This window comes from Argopecten irradians, unplaced genomic scaffold (genome assembly GCF_041381155.1).
Source record: "Argopecten irradians isolate NY unplaced genomic scaffold, Ai_NY scaffold_0045, whole genome shotgun sequence".
Taxonomy (NCBI): Eukaryota; Metazoa; Mollusca; class Bivalvia; order Pectinida; family Pectinidae; genus Argopecten; species Argopecten irradians.
The window spans coordinates 41,059-49,902 of NW_027187512.1; positions in this window are offsets into that span (position 1 = coordinate 41,059).

Here is an 8,844-nt window from a genome sequence, read left to right on the forward strand (position 1 = left end):
CCCATGTTATAGCCTAAAAATTTGTAAATTTATTTGTAAATATTCAATAATATTTTAAAGATCTATTTCTTTTTTGTGTGTAGTAACTACTTGGTTTAATATCCCATAAAATGTAAAAAATAATTTCCTTATGAGTATTGCTTTAGAACTACTGGGTCGGTGAAGGTTACGGACACTACAATTTTGCTGTAGTGTCCGTATCTGATTTCTAACTGCATGTTTTCAGATAGTGTATCACAACCCTGAACACATTTTATTGGTAGAATATCTAAAAATTAAACAATGACATTACAAATTTTAAACTTTTGAAAGTGTATGTCACTTTATATATATTGTTTTGACTAAATAAGGCTAACAAGCAAACAACGTCGAAGACAACTTGCGTGTGAATCCTGAAAAATTCCTGTTTTTCAAACACACACATTGCCAAGTAGTGAGGCATTGAAGGCTGCATAAGGTTTTCCTGAAGACATCTGAAGGAGATCCTGAGGACATACACTGTAGAATTTGCGGATATTTTGCTTGAAGGTAAGTAAAACTTGTCACATGGAACGAATGAAGTGTCCGTAAACCATATTGTTGACTATTTATAAGAGCTCTGATATGAATATTTTTTATGAGGTTTTAGTACAACACATCATCAATTATTTATTGAATAATAGCAAAATCTGTTTTTAAAGGCCCATTACCTTTCCGGAGCAAAATATAAAGGTTTCTTAAAAAACATTAATAACATCAGAAAATGCATACCGATGACCTAAAATAAGGTTACGACACCAAACATATACAAGATTTCCTGCGTAATATATGAAATCAGTGGAGAGTCAATTCCCTTTTTTTTGCCGTCTGGGTGACAAGAGTGGATCGCAGTGATAGTCAACTACCGCGCGGTATTTAGGACGACGGCGGGAAACATAATACGACCCGCGTTATGAAAATACCATTTTATTTATTTTAATCAAATCGTTCAGAGCGGTGATTGATAAATGTAGTATTAACGGTAAGGTTAATAATTTTTAAGACACTACACATTTATCGATCTTGTTTTACATTCCCATTTTAAAAAAAAAATTAAAAGCCGTTTCGGAAAGGTAGGTGGGCCTTTAACCTCAATCTATCTATTTCCAAATACTTTTGTGAACAGATTTTCTGTCTGGTTATGGATTTTTTGGTATGAAATATAAGTGCGTGGTAACTGTTGTGAAAGATAGGTAAAGAAGAACATGTCAAGAAAAAATTTTGACAATGAGTACGTGGTAAAATGATTTTTCGAGATTTCCACTCGGATTCTCATTCACAAGATATATAGGGAAAATAAATTACAGGGAAACATTAATCATAATCAGTGTTACTTACAAGCATACCTTACATTTGATCAATAATGTCACTGGGTTCACCGGACACTTTACAACTAAATGCCCTAGAAGCTTCACAAAACCAAGTAGTGGTTTTGGTTTTTAAAATTTGTTACTGCCATTATCTTTTTAAGCTATTCCTGAATATTTATGTCTTAAATCCACTATGACTCTTTAAAAGTATACCTTATCGTTATTTCAATCTTATAAGTGTGTAAATTCGACTATAAACTTTTTTTTTCTTCTTTAATTTAGACCAAGTTTGAAACTAAGATCGTCGAGGTGGAAGACTGCAAGTACTCAAAGAACTATGGTGGCTGATTATCCGGCCATCTCGTGTTGTTGTGTTGTCGCCTTGTCGTGTTGTCGCCTTGTCGAGTTGTCGCGGTCTCAAACTGCGACAACCCGAGATTTAACAGTTAAAATGTCGACTTGTCGCGTTTTCGAACCGCGACAAGTCGACAACACGACAAGTCGACATTTCAAACACGCTAATTAGCGCGTACAGAATATCGTGTTGTCGCGGTAAAATGTCGACTTGTCGTGTTGTCGAGTTGTCGTGTTGTCGACTAGTCGTGTTGTCGAGTTGTCGACTTGTCGCCTTCCTGTTACTCATGCGCAAATCATATGAAATAGCCACTATCTTTGAATATAGAAAACTGAAGTCAGTGCTTGTACCATAGACCATATTGGTGGCATATTTCTGCCATCGTTGTTGCCGACTTACGACTTAATGATGTCGACATAATTAAGGCATTAAGTCGACATCATATCGGAAGATGTCGACAGAAACAGAAGAATATGTCGACTTACCACATGAACCTGCCCACATAATGATTCCAAGATAATTATGTAGAAAGTCGGTAACTCTGCGATTAATCGTGTGTTTATGCTCGGGTGTGACACCGACTTGTCAGTTATTGATGTCGACATCTGGTCATGAAAGTGGAATTCAAAGGCCATCCTTTCATAGGGCACTGTGTATATGCAGCAAGGCGCCATACAGCAGAGTTCGACGTTGATTTTGTTAATTCAGAAAATTTTTATATATTTGATTACAAAATTAAAAATTGTGATCCTGCATATCCCGGCCATGCAGCTGTAGCCTGCGTGTACGTAGCTGTTAGTCCGAGCTGAGGAAGTTAGAGTGCAAAAGGACTCTGCTTTGTACAACGAATTTCCATCCTCTTGGCCATAATCATTTATTAATATATATAACCGTGGGTTGAAAATTCGTTTAAAAGCTGTGTGTGTGCTTTGTGGATTAGCATTCGTACTAAGTCCATGTGGTACATACCGTACTATACTATATTACAATTATTTTTTCAAGATTTCATTTTTTTGAATCACGAAAAATACCAGTTACGTAATTTAAAAGCCAAAAAGGTCACAGTACAGATACGCAATACCCATTTGGAAACCAGCTTTACTTGTTAGCTTGCCCTGTTCATATATATACATAAATATTTACATCCCTCGATACACTTACATAAAGGCACAACGAATTTTTGTTACGGTCTTAATGGCCAGATTCAACCTTTGGGCTAAAAATCCTCCCGCGGGACGCGGTTTTAGCTCCAAACTCGGGATATATCTGCATCTATTTTTTTGTAGTAAAAACGTAGTAAAAAAAGTCACGTGCTTATACCTCATTCATGCCATTGGCCGGAATATACAATTGTATTATGGGTAACTAGTGATCACGTGATTGTGTGTTTACTTCCAAATATGGTGATAGTTTTTGCTTGCCATTTCTTCGGAGAAATTGATTTATTTGAAAATATTTAGACTCCAAAATGTTATTAATATTGCATGCATATCATTTTGACTTGCACATATGTATTATTTTACTATAAATAATGATCTGAAATGAGTTATAAAACTGTCATTTTCACGTTTTGTAAATAAATGATATAATGCGAATTGACCAATTCAATAGGTCTAACCGTCTAATCTAGGATCAGCGAAGATCGGCTACTCCCGGCTAAATTCGTAGAATTCTAAATTTATATTTATATATATTATTACCTGCTTTAGGTTTCAGAACATATACATGTACATATAACACAGAGAAAATAAGATCTTCTTCAAAAGGCCTAATTATGTAAAAATACCAGGTAAGAGAAATCGCTCTATTTGGAAGTAAACACACACTCATGTGATCACTAGTTACCCACTAATACAATTCCATATTTATTTCGGCCAATGGCATGAATGAGGTATAATCACGTGACTTGTTTTACTACGTTTGACTACAAAGAACGCGTGTTTTGTGCCATTATTGGGGAAAATCCCCCGCGGATCGTGGTTTCATTTCCACCATTTGAAACAGAAGGCTTAGAGTAGACTTTGATTGTGAAACATTGATAAATTGAAGATTACATGTTGTGCCATGGCAGATGACAAAGTTCATGTATATATACTCGACAATTACTTGAAACATCATCTAATAAATTTGTGTTGAAATTATAATTGATGTTGACCAGGAAATGTACCTGTCTAAATTTTGGTTGAATAATGCATGGAAAGTGAATTATTCAAACACTCTGGATATCGAATTTTTAATCATTAATTTCTTTTGAACTCGGGACTTTTTGGGTGTGTAATTAGGGGAAAGTTGATAACTTTTTATAACATACATGTATGTACCCTAATTTTCTTTTGTTGATTTACGGACCCTGAAAGATACGGATTATGCGGCTTTAACTTTTCCACTTTGTGGAAAATCCTTCAAATCGGATTTATCTCCCTTGATTAAAATGACAAACTATGCTATGCTATGTTATAAAGATTTTTTTCATTTTTTTTTTAAATTCAATAATGAATGCAGATCAAATATATATTAATCAAATATGTGTATTAATTTAATTTGAAACATGTTTGTTTTGCTGAAAATTTGCAAAAAAAAAATAATAATAATATCAATACAAAATATTCATGATTGTAATTTGATTGTTGTTGTTTTTGTACTTGCTGTAAAATGAGAAAAACCGTGTTATGGAGAAGAAGTTTGTTAAAATTTGAATTTTTTACAAATGGATGAGAGTTGAGAATGTCTAACAGTCACCTGAATTCCGATATGCACAGTTATGAATAATGTTTTGCTTTTAAACAAACAAATACATATGTCTCCTATATAAACTATGGTAAAGACCCGTTCCCCTGGGGAAAATTCCGAGACCCCAGGGCCATGAAATTCACAATATTGGTAGAGGGCCTTGAGACCTGCCATGTAAGCACATAAGCCCGTGTTTCTTAGTATATGTGTGTACATATGTATTAGATTCCCAAAAAGCTAAGTGGGCTATGCGGAAGCTTATAACTATTTGTTTGGAAATAATATGGAAAATAAACTATGATATGATAGTATTGCTAACAATTTCAAATGGTGGAAATGAAACCACGATCCGCGGAGGATTTTCCCCATAATTGTACAAAACACGCGTTCTTTGTAGTAAAACGTAGTAAAACAAGTCACGTGATTATACCTCATTCATGCCATTGGCCGAAATAAATATGGAATTGTATTAGTGGGTAACTAGTGATCACATGAGTGTGTGTTTACTTCCAAATAGAGTGATTTCTCTGACCTGGTATTTATACATACTTTGGCCTTATTTTCTCTGTGTTATATGTATATGTTCTGAGCACTAAAGCAGGTAATAATAAATATAAATATAAATTTAGAATTCTACGAATTTAGCCGGGAGTAGCCGATCTTCGCTGATTTTAGATTAGACGGTTAGACCTACAATGTATTGAATTGGTCAATTCGTATAATATCATTTATTTACAAAACGTGAAAATGGCAGTTTTACAACTCATTTCAGTTCATTATTTATAGTAAAACAGTGCATATGTGCAAGTCAAATGATAAGCATGCAATATTAATAATATTTTGGAGTCTAAATATTTTCAAATAAATCAATTTCTCCGAAGAAATGGCAAGCAAACTATCACCATATTTGAAAGTAAACACAAAATCACGTGATCACTAGTTACCCATAATACAATTGTATATTCCGGCCAATGGCATGAATGAGGTATAAGCACGTGACTTTTTTTACTACGTTTGACTACAAAGAACCCATGTTTTTACTACGAAAAATAGATGCAGATGTATCGCGAGTTGGGAGTTTTAAAAACCGCGTCCTGGAGGATTTTTAGCCCAAAGTTTGAATCTGACCATTAAGACCGTAACAAAAATTCGTTGTGCCTTTATATAAGTGTCTATTGTAGGCCAAGCTAACAAGTAAAGCTGGTTTCCCAACGTGTATTGTGTACCTGTACTGTGACCTTTATGGCTTTTAAATTACGTAACTGTTTTTTTTTCGGGATTCACAAGAAAATACAATATAAAAAAATCTTTTTTTATTTTATTTTTTTATTTTTATTTTCATTCATTCTTTTAATATAGTATAGTACGGTATGTACTACATGGACTTGGTACGAATGCCAATCAACAAAACACACACACAGCTTTGAAACGAATTTTCAACCCACGGTTATATATATTAATAATTCGTTGTACACTTCCTTAGCTCGGGCTAACAGCTACGTACACGCACCCTACAGTTTCATGGCCGGGATGTGCAGGATCACATTTTTTTTTTTTTTAAATCAAATGAATAAAAATTTGAATTAACAAAATCAACGTCGATCTCTGCTGTATGGCTTTTGCTGCATATACACAGTGCTCTATGAAAGGGTGGCCTTTGATTTCCACTTTCAAGACCAGATGTCGACATCTTTTAGTTTAGATGTCGACATCAATAACTGACAAGTCGGTGTCACACCCGAGCATAAACACATTAATCGCCGAGTTACCGACTGTCTACATAAATATCTTGGATTCATTATGTGGGCATGTACATGTGGTAAGTCGACATATTCTTCTGTTTATGTCGACATATTCCGATATGATGTCGACTTAATGCCTTAACGATGTCGACATTATTAAGTCGTAAGTCGGGAAAATTGCAATATTTTCTAATTTTCGGATTAACGGGCCTTCGAACTATTAGGCCTTAGCGGTTCAAGTGACCTTAAAAGTAACAGATGACGATTACTGCGTAATAATCAGACGGCACGACCAGACCATTATTACACGATTATCATATAATAAACAAATTATTGAAATTCATAGTTCAGAGAAAAATACTTTGACAACTCTCGGTAAAGAAATTGCTATCAAATTTCTTCATCTAGGTACAAACACATGCACACAATTATTTTCATTAGCAATCCAATATGGCGAGTGTTATCCATTGTTTGCGCATGTGTAACAGGAAGGCGACAAGTCGACAACTCGACAACACAAGTCGACAACTCGACAAGTCGACAACACGACAAGTCGACAACTCGACAACACGACAAGCCGACATTTTACCGCGACAACACGAGATTCTGTACGCGCTAATTAGCGTGTTTGAAATGTCGACTTGTCGTGTTGTCGACTTGTCGTCTTGTCGTGTTGTCGACTTGTCGCGGTTCGAAAACGCGACTAGTCGACATTTTAACTGTTAAATCTCGGGTTGTCGCAGTTTGAGACCGCGACAACTCGACAAGGTGACAACACGACAACTCGACAAGGTGACAACACGACAAGGCGATCAGCCACCATAGTTCTTGAGTACTTGCAGTCTTCCACCTCTCGATCTTAGTTCAAACTTGGTCTAAATTAAAGAAGAAAAAAATTTATATCAATTACACTTATAAGATTGAAATAACATAAGGTATACTTTTAGCATATGGATTAACATAAATATTCAGAATCTTAAAAGATAATGAGAACAAATTTTAAAACACTACTTGTTTGGAAGCTCTGACATTTTTGTAGTGTCCGTAACCAGTGACATATTGATCAAATGTAGGTATCTTGTAAGTAAAATCTGAAATGATTAATGTTAAATGTATTTTTTCATATATCTTGTGATGAGAAGAGTGATTCTAAAAATCATTTATAGTAAAATTGTCAAAATTTTCTTATTCATATTTCAACTAAACTTAATTTTCATACCAAAAAATCCATAACCAGACAGAAAATCTGTTCACAAAAGTATTTGGAAAAGATAGATTGAGGTTAAAGGCCCACTACCTTTCCGAAACGGCTTTTATTTTTTAAAATGGGAATGTAAAACAAGATCGATAAATGTGTAGTGTCTTAAAAATTATTAACTTACCGTTAATACTACATTTATCATCACCTTCTGAACGATTTGATTAAAATAAATAAAATGGTTATTTTCATAACGCGGGTCGTATTATGTTTCCCGCCGTCGTCCTAAATACCGCGCGGTAGTTGACTATCACTGCGCCAGACGGCAAAAAAGGGAATTGACTCTCCACTGATTTCATATATTACGCAGGAAATCTTGTATATGTTTGGTGTCGTAACCTTATTTTAGGTCATCGGTATGCATTTTCTGATGTTATTAATGTTTTTTAAGAAACCTTTATATTTTGCTCCGGAAAGGTAATGGGCCTTTAAAAACAGATTTTGCTATTATTCAATAAATAATTGATGATGTGTTGTACTAAAACCTCATAAAAAATATTCATATCAGAGCTCTTATAAATAGTCAACAATATGGTTTACGGACACTTCATTCGTTCCATGTGACAAGTTTTACTTACCTTCAAGCAAAATATCCGCAAATTCTGCAGTGTATGTCCTCAGGATCTCCTTCAGATGTCTTCAGAAAACCATATGCAGCCTTCAATGCCTCACTACTTGGCAATGTGTGTGTTTGAAAAACAGGAATTTTCAGGATTCACACGCAAGTTGTCTTCGACGTTGTTTGCTTGTTAGCTTATTTAGTCAAAACAATATATAAAGTGACATACACTTTCAAAAGTTTAAAATTTGTAATGTCATTGTTTAATTTTTAGATATTCTACCAATAAAATGTGTTCAGAGTTTGTGATACACTATCTGAAAACATGCAGTTAGAAATCAGGTACGGACACTACAGCAAAATTGTAGTGTCCGTAACCTTCACTCCTCTGTAGTTCTAAAGCAATACTCATAAGGAAATTATTTTTTACATTTTATGGGATATTAAACCAAATAGTTACTACACACAAAAAAGAAATAGATCTTTAAAATATTATTGAATATTTACAAATAAATTTACAAATTTTTAGGCTATAACATGGGGCAAGTTTTGAAAAGGTGAAAAACATAACGAAGCAGGTAGCTGTAACAAATTACATTTTTATCGCCATTTTTTATTGTACCGTTCTAAATGATACATCATTTGATTCGTAAAGGAATATTCTATTTGGTTTTGTTTTAATTTTTGCATTTTATCTTTTCTCTAATGTGTTTATTTGGTCTGGCAAACACATGTTTTTTAAGTGCAACAGCATAACGTCGAAAAATGGGTCCTTTTCAGCATTTCCTTTTTGTACAACTCAAAAACTATCAAAGCAATTCTCATGAAATTTGGAACACAGTCACATTACTACTATACACATTTGTTGAAAA